The sequence below is a fragment of the Xiphophorus couchianus genome, chromosome 5 (genome assembly GCF_001444195.1).
Source record: "Xiphophorus couchianus chromosome 5, X_couchianus-1.0, whole genome shotgun sequence".
Taxonomy (NCBI): Eukaryota; Metazoa; Chordata; class Actinopteri; order Cyprinodontiformes; family Poeciliidae; genus Xiphophorus; species Xiphophorus couchianus.
This window is the reverse complement of record NC_040232.1, coordinates 38,377,642-38,394,334: the sequence shown is the minus strand read 5'-3', so window position 1 is coordinate 38,394,334 and position 16,693 is coordinate 38,377,642. Positions and strand designations below refer to the sequence as shown.

At 37.3% G+C, this 16,693-nt stretch overlaps 1 protein-coding gene across 4 annotated transcripts in view; it reads right to left on the bottom strand.

The window, feature by feature from the left end:
* Positions 1-10,755, bottom strand: part of sorbs2a (sorbin and SH3 domain containing 2a) — a 59,873-nt gene extending 49,118 nt beyond the window's left edge. For 2 of the 4 annotated variants that reach the window (XM_028016644.1, XM_028016645.1), the window contains exons 1-2: positions 10,279-10,751; positions 4,250-4,397 (exon numbers count right to left, since the gene is read on the bottom strand). The gene's annotated coding sequence lies outside the window, so the exon portion shown is untranslated. Of the gene's footprint in view, positions 1-4,249; positions 4,398-10,278 lie in introns of all 4 variants that reach the window. The other 2 variants (XM_028016643.1, XM_028016646.1) reach the window with 2 other exon arrangements.
* Between the last annotated feature and the right edge of the window lie 5,938 nt (positions 10,756-16,693).

The window sequence follows — 16,693 nt, the reverse complement described above, 5'->3', positions numbered from 1 at the left end:
CTTAATTATTATTTCACATCACATTATAACATCAATATAATGTGATGTTGAACTCATCACATTATATTATGTTTACTTTTATGTATAAATAGACCAATCATGTTTACTGATACAGAATTCTGAATTTCTTCAAGATGGGAGCTGTCAATTACAGGTTTCCTTGAGTGACTAACTATAAAATTTAATTTGATAAAAGAAAATAAATTGTGGCAGGTCCTTGAAAGACAAAATGAAGTTGATTCAATCATAAAATGAAGGGACTGCAACACTATCAAAACATCCCTTTTTGGTGACTATTTGTAACACAACAGAAGATAGGAATTGCTTATTGGAGATAACACTCAAGGACCCTGACCCTGAGTGGTCACTCTGGCAATGACAGATACTTACACCATGTCAGCAGATTAAGCTCCTTAGAAAATCTATTTTAAGACCTAAAAGACTTTAAAGTCATCACACAGACATGTTCTCATCATCCCTTCCTGTACAGAAGAAGAAAAGCCCGTCAGCTGTTCAAAACAAATCTACGAGCATTAGTGAACATTTTTTCTGTAGCGATGGCACAGCATATGCAAACAGGCACAGATTCAGAAACTCAATTCCAGGGAGCAAAGTAACACCATTTATAATCTCTAACTGCTGAGATGTGGGAAGAAATTCCCCTTTAATAGAAAAAAGCTTCCCAGGAGATCTGACATAAATCTCAGTCCAGACATCTAGTTTGAAATGGATGGATGGATAGAAGCAAGCCCAAAAGAAGGCAGAATGTAGAACTGCTGCATTCTTTATTCGCTGAACTGGAGCCAAGTTATTTTAGTGGTACATTTTTGTGGTAAAATGAGGAGGGTAAAGGGTTGCTGTGGGAAAAGAAAAAACCCCAGAGGGAATGAGAAGAAGTCTGGCTAGATGAATTTATTTAATCTGAAAGGCTAGATTTATTTCAACAATAAAGGTAGAGATGCCTAGTGACCAAACTGATTAGCCCTAACCAATGAAAGGTCTGACATTCAGTGAATGCACCACACCTAAAACACTCCCAGCTTGAGAAACAACACTCTTTGGTGGATGAAGTCAAGAATACTTAAATTTAGCTATTTTCAGTAACAGTGAGATGTTTAAAAAAGCACAGAAATTACAGAAACTGTTAAAAAGGAACTGTCCACTTTCTACAATACACATAGGGAGATTGCTGGTTTTAAAATACCAAGTGTTCAAACCAGTAAGAGAAGCTAAAATCAGATTACAATGTCAATTCTGTTATTATTCCATCTTTGTTTTGAAATAATAATAAAGCGACTCTTCATCCTCAGTTTGAGATCAACTCTACACCCAATACAATAATTAATGATCACTCATGGTAGAAAGGCTAAATAAACATATTTTTATTCCTTTTCCTTCACTTCTTTTATATTATATATCAAAACTTTACAAAAAACAGATATTGCTACATATAAATGTGTTACCTGTATTTCTGTCAAACATGGGTTTTTTTCTAGGGTTTCTTAGTGCTCTGGAAAAAAAATTTACATTATGAGTCACTAAGTGTATAAACAGAAAATAAAACTTATTTTGATATCAATATCAATATCTAATCCACATAATTCTATACACAAGAATGCAGATGCAAGAATCTTTTGAGCATTGAACTGAATCTGAAACCTAGTCACATTTCATGATTATTTTACAGATTTTCCACCAAGTTTAATAAGTAAATGTTTGGCTTCAAAAGGTTCACTAACTATCTCTGTTACATAACGCTATAAACTCCTGGCCTGGAATTCAATTTTAAGCTGCTTCACACTTGAATAAGTATGAAATATGTTAAGTATTCAGTTGAATCAAAGTAAAAGCTGTAATTACTTTAATGCGCCAACAGACACAAACATATCACAAGAGTTTATCCCAAACATTATTTCATGCTCTCTCTCTCTCACAAGCACAAAGCTGCTTGTTGTGGGATGCAGGACGCTTTACAAGGAATGCTTTATGAGAGCAATGTAACTGTTCAACCAGCGGCCTTGTTTGTTCAACCTTGCCACTCATTAGCGGACCCCCCTCTGGCTGTATGAATGGACATGGGGGGTCAAACGCTGACCCTGCATGCACACTCACTGCTCATACTGCAAATAACAGAGGGCCGTGTGTTCTGCAGATTGCATCACAACTGCACTAACGAGCAGAGCCATCAGCCTGAGAGCACTAATGTAATTATATAACACAATTCCCCTTGCTCGAAGTCAGGGCAGCGGGTAGGGTGAATGAATAGGATGTGACAATTTGAGGGTTTATCATGTTACCATTCCAATATAGAACCCAGAATGTTGTTAGTTTATGTGATTTTGATGTTAATGGAGAGGAAAACAAAAGAAGAAGAAATAGAAAAATTAAATGAAAATAGAAAAACACGAGGTAGAAAACAATGGGAGAACAATCAAAGATGGCGAAGCCCTTATCCACTTGTTTTCTTATAATCTATCTGGGGTAGACAGCATCACAAGCAGACTCCTGTAGACTAGGCACTGTTTCATGTCAAACATGGGCAAACACAGTCCTGTAAAATAACCCAAAGTGAATGAAATATAACTACAAGCTTTTTAAAACAACAAACTTTTTGTAGAGACAACGGCAAGGAGGAAGTACTTAATTCTGAAATGTGAAGATGCAACACACGTTTTCAGAATTATGTGTGTTTAGAGCTGAACATCTAAACTGCAAAGGTAAACTAAAGTGAGGTTTTTATTGACTTGATGATCCTGAGCTCCTGGTTTAGCTTTATTCTAATTGTAGAGAGAAAGAAAAAACAGCTGCTCCTCAACAAGAAATGTTAAAAAATATTTAGCTGCAGTGAGGTTCAACCTTATTTCTATACATCTTGTTATAAACAATGACATGCATACATTTTATTTCACTTAAATTTGATCTTAAAAGTTCTAAATACATAATGAATATGACACAATAGATCTGGCAGAATCTGTGATAATAGCAGCAAAATCAACAGATATTTCTCAGGGAGCAGAGTGGAGATCCAAGTGATGTTTACAGAGCAGAAAGTGTTTGTCAAACGGAGGCACACAGGTGAGTTCATGCTCTGAAGCGAGGCTGAGAACCACCCCTCACTGTGTTCCCTGGGGTCAAGGTGACATTCCACAACACCTCTGAGACTGGTCTAATGGAGGGATCGGTGCATGGCTTTTGTTGAATGAAAAATAAGAGAGCATGAGGAAAAAGAAAAGTGTAAAAAAATAGACGGAAGTATGTCGAAGTGGCAGGGTGAAAATGAGACGACATGGAACAACTATGAGCGGGTAGGAGGTCAGGAAATATGCTGAAATATGCTTCCTTTTTGTCATCTTTACCAATTCATTACTTTTCATATTTATTTTTGACGAACAACCATGTGCAGATATACACAGGTGATGTACAATATTTACTGAAATACAGTCTCTAAAGGTGTTTATTTTCCTTGCTGATGTCCACACCTACCTTTTCCGTCAGCTTTGGTCTTTAATATTATTGCTTTCTTCCTTCCTGTTGTCATATTTTATTTCTTGAGCAAGTCTATTCTTGTTGCCCTCTATGGTCGTGTGGACTGCTTAACAACAAATCCATTCATATTCTTAAATTTAAAGCTAAATTGTGTCGGCTCATCAAACCTTGGATTGTTTGCAGCTTTCCAAAGTAAAGTTATTCTCCGATGCTATTCCTGAGGTGGCTGTGGAAGGAAGCACTATTTTTATTCGGCACTGTTTTTCCTCGTCAACTGTCAGAAACAACAAAAACTCTAAAGCATGCTCTGTAATTGTGGCTTTGAAATGAGGAGATAAATACAATTCCCTTCTGGTTTATAGATTGTAAAATCTATTCAGATCGCCTAATTTGTATTCTGTTACAGACATCATATGATTTACAACAAGTAACTATAAAAGCTGGTAAGGAGCATTGTTATTATGAGTATATATATATATATATATATATATATATATATATATATATATATATATATATATGTGTGTGGGTGTGGGTGTGGGTGTGTGTGTGTATACATGCTTTTTTTAAGAGGGAAATTGAACCAGATATAATTAAAAATGTTTATATGAATTAGGTATGTTAACTTATTTGCAAAAGTTGAAAACATTTGGGGTTTTCTGGCATGAAAATACACAATAGTACAAAAAAATAAGTACACATTTTTTATATCAGCAGAGCTCAGGTGCAAACATCCACAAAGCAAAGAAAATGTCACTCTTACCGTCATAAAACCAGAAGTCTGGGAACTATCACAAGTCAGATAAGGATGACTGGTGAGATATAATTCCTTCCTCCACTGTTTTTCCCCCTCTCAGGCTAAGTGTCTCCTGGTGTCCGTCTTTATTCCCTGACTGTATCCCGTTTAATGCCTGGGAAGCACATAGACAACAGAGAAGGAGAAAGTTGGAGGGAGAGAGCCAAAGAGAGGGAGGGAGTGACAGAGTAAAAAAAAAGAAAAAAAGAAGAGTTCCCCATTCGGGCGAAGCAGTGATCAGATACAGCTATTTTCAGACTTAGGCATGCTCGTCTACAAGGCTGGAAAGTCACCCCTCCCTCACCCCCTCAGCGTATACAGATGCAGGGGGATGGCTAAGTGACAGGGCTGACTATCTCTATTTTACCACCGACATATATATTATTGTGCACTCCTCACCGTATGTACATATGTATTCACATGAAGTGATTACACTGAATCACATCTTTGAATACAGTCCGATCAGACTCAGACACATAACGGGGTTATTCTGTGGTACAGACCCCGTCAGGTCCGGGTGCCTCTGAAACGTTAAAATCAAACCAGCAGGAATCACGGATGTGTCCTGGAGTGCTTTCATATTTGTGTCTTTTTGTGGGATTTGAAGTGGGATTTGAAGTGCCCGGATATGAGGTGGCCTTTTCCGCTCAAAATCCCTGCTGGGAATGTCAACCTGTTCCTTCTCTCAGGTCTTTGCTAGCAGATTTACTGCCAGTGACTGAAGAACTTACCTGGACAAATATATACGTGATCTTAGATCACATATAATACAGTACATGTCACACTAGAAACATGTGTGATATGCATTTTCTCCTCTTTCTAATCAAAACAACAAGGCAAAATAAGTAAATAATTACAAAGCAGTAAACATTAATACGTGTCAACTAAAGCATGTCAGTTCTAATCCTCCCGCTGTGTAATCCATACAGGTATGTATATTTGGAAATGACCACACACAGGCTGAATATACACAGGAAAGAGGTCAGCCAGAAGCACCTCTAGACCACAGACTCCCTGCTATTCCCAGAATGATGATGTAACTACTGCTATTAGCATCTCATACCGAGTTCGAGCCTGGATACCTAAAACCAGTGAGACAGCTACTGTGCAACATGCTATTTTGCCCCTTCGAACTAGGCTTGGGTCAATAAGAGATTCTCACGGTTGTAACATATTAGTAACATATTTTTATGGTAGCATGTTATTCACACAAAAAATATAAAAGAAAACTGTAAACCAACTGTTTTCATTTGAACAGAAAAATTACCCATATTTCTATTAAAATAACATGCTTACAATTTTCTAGTTTAATTTGACCTATTATGTTATTGAATATAGCTTCATTTGTTGTAAGTGAGGATTAAGTCTGATCAACCGTAATTGTACTAAGGCAAATTTTGCTGATCCTAAATTTATTGCTAAGATTTATTTTTGAATTAGGACAAAGTGAAATAGCCATAAAAAAATTTAAAAATTAATTATTTGTGTTTTAAAATCCCTCAGCGGTCACCCTGAAAACACTTGCTGTTATCCAACGAGTCCATGAGGACACCGGTGTCATCATGACAGTTAATGGGTGAAGACAGAAAAAAATAATAATACAAAACTATGAATCGGTCTTGATTTTCTTGATTCGGGTTTTTAATTCATGACTGGTGATTGACCAGAAAACTGCAGCCAGTGCAGTTTTCTCTAAAACAAAGATCAATTGTTTTGGAGGTTATTCCAAAAAAAACAATATTGTTGTTTTGGGACCATTTTCACGTAATGTATTCATAATAATGCAGGTTCGCCCTGCCAAAGACCAATAAACTTTCATTTTAAAATGAATACTTAATACTTGAACTGTTATATATTTAAATATCCAAAATAAAACACAACATCCAAAAACAGCAAATGAAACAAAAATAAAAAACGCTCAACTGAAACTGTGCACAAACTGGATTATGATGTTTTTGTAAACAATACTGCCTTTCAAAGCATATTAACAATCAGAATGGAAATTATCCAGCTCACTTTAATTGATCATGCAATTAATTGATTAGTTTCTTATTGTCACAGGCTTACACTTGATTTCTATGGTGTTCCTTGAAGGCCCAGTTTGTTATATTTATACAATGATTTTGGACAGGAACTAACTGCAGCCATATGCTGTTGAGCAGTGACAGAAATCTTAAAATCAAACTGCAGAATGTCGTCGGAAAAATTTTCAGTCACTGTACGATATCAGGAACAATAATCACAACACTACTGCTGATAACTGAGATGACTCAATATGATTAATCCCCATTTGCATGACTCTTCTGTCTTTACAAATTCACAATACATTGTGACTGTTCACTGTGAACTTTAGTATCTGAGCCACTAAAAACATACATCAGGTGTGGATTTTGGCAGCAGTCAGTCTATCCAACTTGCCCAAAATGCTAAATATGTACAGAATATTTGTGTATCATGCTTGCAATGGGGATGTGCAGTTTGTAGCACTGTTGCCTTGCAGCAAGAAGGTTCTGGGTTCGATTCCTGGCCCGGGGTCTTTCTGCACAGAGTTGGCATGTTCTCCCTGTGGATGTGTGGGTTCTCTCTGGGTACTTTGGCTTCCTTCCACAGTCCAAAAACATGACAGTTAGGTTAATTGGTCTCTAAGTTCTCCCTAGGTGTGAGTGTGTTAGAAAATGAATGGATGCTTGCTATGCTCTCTTTAATATTAATTCTAATTATTCATTTTTCAATTGTGATTTTGCACACACTGATACTGTGATGGTGATAGAGATCCAATATATTGTGCAGCTCTGCCTCACTCACTCGCAGGTGGCCTTTCCATTGTGGTATATAGTAGTATAAGTAAGAAAAAGGTTCATTGATATAAATACACAGGAATCTGGCTAGAGTAAACTTCATTGTATTGTACAATCTTCCATACAGTCAGAGAAACCGCCAGTCACTCAGGCAGTTTAAAACTATTAAGCCTTAGAATCCCTTCATGCCCATTCCTTCTTTAAACTCAGATTTAATCAAGAAACAAAAGACACAAAAATCAGAGTCATAAATTCGTTCAGGGAGAGCACAAAACCTTCAGAAACCATTAAACAAATATCAAATGTATATCTACTTTCCACATCAAAAGTAGGTGGAAAAAATAACCTGCACTGTGACTTACCAAACAAAAACAAATTATTAATTATTTTTTCTGACATGAGATGCTTCTTTTTTTATGAATCCTGGATCAGCTCTGTCTGGGTCTGCTTTCTTTTTGACCCTGAGGGTGTGATAATGTCAAAGTCACATTGACATGTTCATGAATGAGACTTAAGCAACATTTAACACTGAAACTTAAGAAATACTTAGCTAGCTTGCATCTGGCAAACCAGCACGTGACTCCTTGAAACTTCCGGTCATGTGCCGCGGATCACAGAGGTATGGTGAAAAGCTGAAAACTGACAGGTGCTAATGACTGAACCCTGGAGCCGAACAGATCAGCGTTGTGTCAGGGGACCAATAAAGTCCTGCGCTGAAGTCTTGACCTAAAACCCATCATCAACCCTGCTCTTTATCATCTCACATCAGCGTTGCTTTACAACTACCAATAAGTGAGGCTCTACATACATTTCTCTATCACATCTACATAAACGTTGTAAATTTAGCCTTAGTGAAGAATACCTGGTTTTGTGTATAGACTGACTATTCACAATAAATAAACAAATTTAAGAATCTGAAAATATTCCAGAGGAGATTATTTTTGTAGTGACTGACACAAACTTAAAAGCAGTGACACTTTGACCTATGAACCACTCCAGACTACAGTATCTGCGTCGACGTGGTCTCACCATACAGTTTCAACACCCAATTCATTATCAGCTTCTGCAAGGCCCTGCCATTCCAGCTAAGTAAGTGGCAGTAAAAAGCAGACGAAATATGCGTCACTCCAAAATACTTAAACCTTGGAGAAAATCAAAATAAGAAACTAGATCTGTCATATAAACATGATGCAATGGATTGTGAACCAAGATGATAAATAAGTCATTTCAAAGCAAAATGTTTTTTTTTTTTATTCCAAGTTAGCCTGCACTGATCAGCTTTCTTCCCATCACTCTCTCCCTCTGCCATATGAACAATACACTTTCTCTCTTTATGTAACCCTAAACTGACAGATGTGAATTAAAGCTGACGGACACTTCCCCTCACTGACCATTAATCACGTCAAAGTGCTATGATTCCTCAGTGGGAGTGTGTATTTAGGCCTCTGAGAGGTTTATTGGTTCTGCAGCCCCTTCTGAGACAGACAACTGCCAACTGTTGCTCATTGCTGCATCTTGCTGTGTTGCTTCCTCTCTGCCAGACTATGTGGTCACAAACGAGTATAAAGTACGACTTTGAAAACAGAACAGAGCAAAGAGAAAAGCATGCAGTCACACAGGTAGGCCTCACCGGGAGCGGTGAGGTTCCCTGAGTGATAGTGTTACACATTGTGCACCCTGGACACCTCCCCACTCTACCTAGTAACACGGCATTCAAATGGATCCTGCAGATACCAGCCTCTACCGCTGGCCTTTTCAATCTTTTCCTCATGACATCATCAGTTCAAACCAGGTAACAGAAGGAAACTGGAATTTCCTTTTTCTTTTTTCTTTTTTTTACATCTGTTTGACTTAAGAGACAAAGGGCAAAAGGGGAAAGTTAAAGTATTTTGAAGTCTTTGCATTTTTTTTTAGGATTTATTGTAAGTTGTTTTAATGCTCTATAAAATCCTCATTAGTCTTAGTCCTACATAATTATGACATTTGCTTTCATTGTCCTATGATTATCTCTAGCGTCTCTTATACTAATGCATTCTATAAGGTTTATTTTTTAATTTTCAATTTTCGTACTCTAGAAAAAACATAGAATAAAACTCCTGCTAAATTTAGCATTTTGGAAGTGCTAAATGTGCAGAAAGTATCTTTAAGACTATAAGCTTGCAAACTGTAGTTGCCACACTATGACTTTTCATATGTTTTTAAGATCAAACATATTTCCACACAGCTAGCAAGGAGAAAGTGTTGGCCGCCTTCTTTTAGCCATGTGGAATTTTATTAAAATGACTTTAAACACTGTGACAGTTTTTCTTTATTTTTTGCAAATTTGAAAACACTAACTTTTTTTTTTTAAATGGTCTAGTTTTATACACATTGGTATGGTTTAAAATACTTGTGTTGCCCTCATTTTATATGAAAGACGCTAATTTGTTTATGATAAATTGATGTTGCTTCTATAAAGACTTAACATTCTCCGATAAGGTTTGAGCAAAAATATACTGAAATTATACCTAATTTGTGGAAAACAACTGCATTGTTGATTTTAGAATTGTAACATGTTTATCTTCCTTATTTACCATCCAAAATAATATTAGTTTTGTTTTCCCTCTTTCCTTTTTGGCTAAGAAAAAGCTCAAGATAATCTTGCACATAACTGCATACTTGCAATGTACATGTAAGAAAGTGAGATTATAGTCCAGCTCTGCTACCCCTGCCACACTAATGGCCTGCACCATTGTGTGAATCCAAGCTAACATTAACTGAGATTTCCCTCAGGTCTCTGTGGTGTGGGTTAAAGGGGAATATTTCAGTTCATGTTTACAATCACCAGACTTGTTCGGTTCACGCCCTTCTCTCATTCTTTTACATTTTAAACTCGGTAATTATCTGCCCACATGCCTAGAAGCCTGTGCTTGCAGCTTTCACCATCTTCCTGACCGCATCTTCCCTTGATGAACAGGCAGCAGCAGCAGCAATCCACCGGAATGCACGTTTATGGAAACAGCCAACCAACCGCATCCCGACTGAGCTGAGTCCCTCGGATTGGGTCTATAATAGGGCAGTATTGCACTCAGTAACGCTTTTAAGGACACGAAGTGTCCCGTTTAAGCTGTTTACCTGCTATACAGCTCAGCCTCCATCGAGGCTGGTCCGTTGCCTATTTGAGCGTTAACAACATAGTTGAAAATTGTGCTCACCTACCTTAAAACGACCTTAGATACGAGCAGGAAACCAGGTAATTAAAAGTTCTCACTTCGGCGACACGCGCGAGCCGGTGCTGCATCCGTGTGATGAAACCATACACCTGTTTTTCAACGCTGCTCGGTATCGATCAGCTCAGCTAACTAAAAAGTAGTTCCTTCTCCGCCGCTTCCTCTCTCATTCCCTCTCTCTCTCATGGGGGGTCAACAGGCCCAGGGAAGTGAGGCGGGGAACCTGTCCTAGTCCGTTTTCTCACCAAACAAACGCAACAGCAGCCGGAGTGGCGACAGTATTGCACCCAATACCTCCTCCTCCTCCTCCTCCTCCTCTTCCTCTTCTCTTTCTTCTCGACAGGCGCGCCAGTCGCACCGCGGTGCTGATAAACTCTGCCGAACCACCTACGTCCAGAAATGGTCAGAATCTTCCGTTTCCGTTTGGCTATTAAGTGAATGATGCCGCGGCTTCATGCGCAAAATGGCCACTGTTATTTTCATTCAGCAGCTGACAACCGCGAGCCTCTCATTGGGCCACCGTGTAGCCATGGCAACGCCCGCGGTTCAATCAGTGCTGGCAAAGGACACAGGCCTGTGTGCGGCTCCCTGACAGGAAAGTAACACTTCGCTTTGTATTCTCACAAAGGAGAAACAACAGCTGACCTCATACTTGTATGAGGTTATGTAGAGGTTAACAAAATATTATAATCAGTACAATGTTGGGGGTTGCTAGGAGTAAACAAATGCTTTGAAACAATTCTGCTATCATTTCTGATCTTGTCATATTTCAAAGGAAGTGTAAAAATATAGTTTGTTACACATTGGTCTACCAATATTCTCTTGGAGAATTGCTGTGAGTCTTTTTTTTTATTGAAAGGCATGCCAGGATTCCTGCTGGGTTTGTATGTCAGTGAACTGTGTTCACCTTACACCAGCTAGGAAGATTCAAACGTTATTCAAATCCCAACAGCAAGGAAACATCTGTTAGCTTATTAAACACACCCATTTGTGAGTAATGCATCAGTGTTCATTTAATACCCTGAAAAATATTTTGCATTTTGTCACATTACAACCAAAACTTTGATGCATTTGTGTTTGATGGAACAACACAAAGTAGGTCTTGCTTTGTAGATTATCCTTAGCTTTGAACGTATAGATAGGGATTTACAAGGGTGTGGGCTCCTGGGCTGGGGCCAGTTTTGATGCTCTGTCCACTAAACATTTTTTTATTATTATTAATGCAAATTACAGTACATTAATAGCCTCTGATCCATAACAATTCATTGATAAAAGTTATGGATTTATATTAAGATACTTTGTTTTGGGGCCTGCTGTGGTGGCGCAGGGGGTTAGCACGCCCCACGTTTGGAGGCCTCAGTCCTCGACACGGACGCTGCGGGTTCGACTCCCGGTCCCGGTGATCTTTGCCGCATGTCCTTCCCCCTCTACTCGCCCTCTTTCCTGTCTGCCTACTGTCGCAAAAAATCCGAGCTCTTCGTAAAAAAAAAAAAAAGATACTTTGTTTTCCACAGCTTGTTATAACCTGCGATGCAAGCTAAATGCTAAGTTAAATTAGCATTGTGTTTAATAGCATATGTGTTTAATTGCGAATTTAATCCTTTGTTTAATTGCAGAGAACACTGCATTTATTTTTCATCACCCAACTGACCCAGAATTAAATGTTAAATATCTTGATTATAAAGTACTAATCCTTCTATAGTTATAGTCTATAAATATTTTAAAAATATTTAGACTGGATCCAGGGGTGTAGAGAAGGCTAGATATCCTACTGCTATGACAGCAAATGTAGCCTTTGCACTTCAAAGACATTGCACTTTTAGTTTTTATATCTATAATATTGTGTGACCAGTCTATGTCTCTCTCTCTCTCTCTTTTCCAGCTTACTACAAACTCTCTGTGTGATGGTGGAGACAAAATGACTCAAACTGTATGCAAAGTGTTTCTAAGAAAGCCTGTTTCTAAAATAGGAAATATATGTCAGAAATTGTCTATTAAGTCAAAGAAGAAATATTCTGATCTGCAGGACATGATTCAGCCTTTGTAAATATTTGATGAATGCAATAACTGTCAGCGCTGTGTACCAATACTTGAAAAATTCTCAATTGTTTGGGTGATTATTTGTACATAGTATCACAGTCACACATCAACATACATCTTGGTCTCCAATTATTGTTAATATTGTTATATTTTTTGTTAAATTGTAGTTCATTCAGTTTAATGATATATTAAGCATCAAATCCAAGTAAAAGTACTTCAATTCATTGTCCTGCCATTTTATATGCATAATAATTTGACCGACATCAATTTTAGAAATTCACAAAAAAAACTTGTGGGTAAACAGAAGGGACCAATATTACCTTGACTAGCTAGTCAAACTATGAAATAATCTATTTATTACCGAGTACCGAGTAGTGATGTTGGTAGCAAGAAAATTCAACTGTTTTATTGTCAATAAGATATTTTAAAAATTAGGAAAAAATACAAAAGATTTCAGAAGGCATTTAAAAGCAAACATATATGGGGCCATTAAAGCTGTTCATTCATTATTCCTTCGCCATTTCATACTTTTTGTTTTGATCAATTCCATTAATTCCATTATATCCATTATTATTTTTGGAGTACAGAATGGGAGGTCTGCCACAAGAAGTCAATTCTTTCCTGCCTTAGGGAAGTTTTACTGAACAGGCAAAGGGCAGAATTGATCCAGAATTGTCCAAATTTAAGGATGGCTATTTTACAGGGTAGGTCCGTTTTAAGTTTCTGAGTTTCCAAATGCTATCATATAAATGCTAGATTTAGGAAGGGTGGCAGCCTTTTGAAAATCACACTGTATAACTAATGACCCCTGTTTTAGGAAATACACAGAGATTGATATTTATACTTAATGCTAACTCTGGTAAAGGTAGATACATGATGCTAGCATGGGCCTTGTCTTCCTATGCAATTCTGCTTAATTCTCATCTCCCTTCTGTGCACCGTCGGATTTGTCCCATTGACCTCGATTTCAACTGGGCAGAAGGTTCATGATTAAGCTGGTGCATTACATACGTCACAACCTAACAACAGCAACTGGATAAAATTTAAAACTTCAACAGAGTCAACCCCTCCAGAAAGCAACCATTTCTCAGTAGCCAAGGGTCCAGACCTTCCACATGAAGCAAACGTAAAACAAAGGGTTTCTTACTACTAGGCTAGTAAGATGATAAAGTTACTTTAAAAAGTCTTTATTAAAACCTTGATTTATAGCTTCGCCTCTCTAACACACAGAGTGTGTTGTCACTTATGCTCTTATATCAAGTACTGCAGCCTAGCCATGGTAGTAAAGATAGAAACAAATATTTTTTGAATGTTGTTAATTACATTTTTTAAAGAAAACTTTTATTGCATAAAATCAGTGTTGGGATGTCAAAATTCTACAAAACCAGGAAATCAGAATTTGGCAAAAAAGAAAAAATCTCTGACCAGTTGAGACTTTTACAAACTACATATATCTGTTTAAACCTAATCATGTGCAGAATCAATAATATCCATAAAGAAGCCTTTTCTATGTCATCTTTAAAGGTGCACAAATTTAGAACGTTATTGATAGTTGACCTTTTGCGTTGTGTCACCAAGACCACATCTGCGTGTGAGTGGAGGGGGGGGGTGAAGGTGCACACATGTTTTTCTGAATGCCCATGTACACATGCCTGCATGCATTTGGCCTTTCATCGCTGACTCTTATGAGCAGAATATATGGTCTTTACTGAAACTTGTCAAAGGGATGCCTTTTATAGCTGGTATGCTATCCGTAGACATGCTATCAGCGTTGCATTCTGAGTATATGATGATGACACATTATGTCTGGTATGCAGAGATCTGTGGGTGATAGAAGTGTAGACATACAGACAGCAGAGTAGAAGACCATACACATGTACATTATTGGAAAAGTAGTCAGGTTAGCTAGGCCACCTCACAGGAATATCTTTCTACAGACAAGAAAGGGACGGAGGGCTCACCGTCATTCGTCATTCATTTAGGGAAGTCCAGTGTTGACACCAAAATCTGACCTTGGATACAAGATACACCCAGTTTAACCATGGATGTGACACTAAAACTTAATAGTTCACTCAGAGTATCTGTATCTGAGCAAGGCCTTAATTCAGCCACAGGACCCTTTGGTAGGATCCACTTCATGCCTGCAATTATCTAATGTTCAACCCTATCAAAGCACACTCCAAGAATAGCGCTAGAATTAAGCACTGTGGTCTGGCACATAGAGCTTGTGAGAAAATAACTTATTTATCTTAGCAGTGGCACTCTCTCACATCTTTCCACTGATGCCTTCCAAAGTGAACCGCATTTGGAACAGCTGATACCCAGGCCCACTCGTCTGGTCAATGTTGAAGAAGCACTTCTGTGCTGAATGTGTGGCTGGCATCTGACTACAGGAGAACATTGTCAGGCAATGACATCATGGTGCTCCCACTTCCATTCCAGGCATGCTTTGATCTCTTAGGGCCGTCCAGGTGAAATGTGTAAGCAGATCTGAGGGAGGAGACTGATGCTTGACCCTTCAGCACCTCTATGTTTAGCACTGCCACAAGGTAAGGTATTTACTTCATTTAACATTATTTGCTGTTATTTTTGACATTCTGTTGTCCTCAATTCTACATGTTCATGTCAGTAAGTTAGAATGTAACAATAATAGATTATTTTTCATAAAATTTCAACTCTAACTGATATATTTCATGCATTTATTGCTGTTATTTTCATCCCCAAATTCTAAATTTTGAAATCCTCAGTTCAGATTCTCACAAAATTAAGATGTTTTCAGTACAGAACTGATTAAATAATTTGAAAGTATTGTATAATATTTGTACTCAATACTCGATCTGGGTTGGTTTTTCTTGGATTTCTACAGTTCTGCCACATATTTATCTTCAATTAAACTATAATAATATTGAATTCAGCACATTGAACAACAAGCTTATATGGCAAAAATCATTTTAGCTTACTTCCCATGAGGAGAGTGTCAATAGCTGCATTTCCATTCCATATAATTGCGAAATTGGACATTTCAAAAATTAATTTTGCTTAGTGGAAATCAACCATTTTCTGAAAAAAAATATCTTGCTTTTAGATCAAAAGTTTTGGCGATAGGAAGAGGTGGTTTTTGGGCCATATCGAAATTGGAAACATTTTTTTCACATTACCTGAGTCACATGATCAATAGCCAGATGTTGCCACTGGAACAATCCGTGAAGAATACAACAGGAAGTAGTCGGGGGATCATGGCGCAGCATGTTTTTAATGACTTATAGTGTGAATAAACTCATTTAAATGTTTTACTTATATAATGGAAATACCACAATTGCTTTTTTTTTTAATTCTCACATTAGCAGAGTATTGATGAAGATTTATGCACATTTGTAATGGAAACACAACTGAGGTAATTGCCCAGAGGAATAAAGAATAAGTTAATCTAAGCATATATACTGTATATAATAGAATCATATATAACATATATATATAGAAACAAGTTTCACATTTTCGATTTAATTGCTGAAATTAACTATTAACAGATACAATAGAGTTCCAATTGATTTATCCTCAACCACACATTCTTTGATATCTATCTTAATTTCTTTTTGGATTTGCTTTACTTGGTCTGATCAGACAAGTGTTGTCCAGCAGCTGTCACTCATTCCCAAAGTTGCAGCTCACTTTAAAATCCCAGCACTGTGGCCCTCGCTGCCCTTCCACATGAATCAAATGAGTCGACACTGCCCTGTAAAAATGCCTGTGTCAGCCATGACTCAGTATATGAAAAGCTGGTGCAGCAGTGTTGTGACACATGGCTATGAAATGATGACACAAGAGACAAATGACCAAAAAATGGAGGGTGAGATAAATTGAAGGGTAATAGAGTCAAAAAAGTCAAAAGATAAAACAATAAGTGAGACACATTGACAAGGTTTTTGTTATTATGATGTCATTCTAACTTGAGTATGTTCTTTTGGTAGAAAGTAGTGCCAACAAGTCTCCTGTTTTAGACACAGAAAATCTAAAAATCTTTAAAGTATAATGCATATATTACAGTAACTCTCTCCATTGTTTTCGAAAGCAGGAAGACAATAATCAATGGTTCACATAATGTTGGAATTACTAACTCAGTATTGGATTAACAGTTATTCAGTTTAGAAAATCATTCTCTAGTGAGATGATTTTGCTGATTATATTTTTTGCATTGACAATAAATGAAACATAGTAAAACCATCACACATTTCAACATCAACCAATGACAAAAATAATTCAATCTCCCTAAAATAATTGCAGTTTTTTTTTATATCACCAGTTGTTCTTGGTGTAAATTAAAAGTGAAAATATTAAAACCTACTCACTATCTAAGATGACTGATC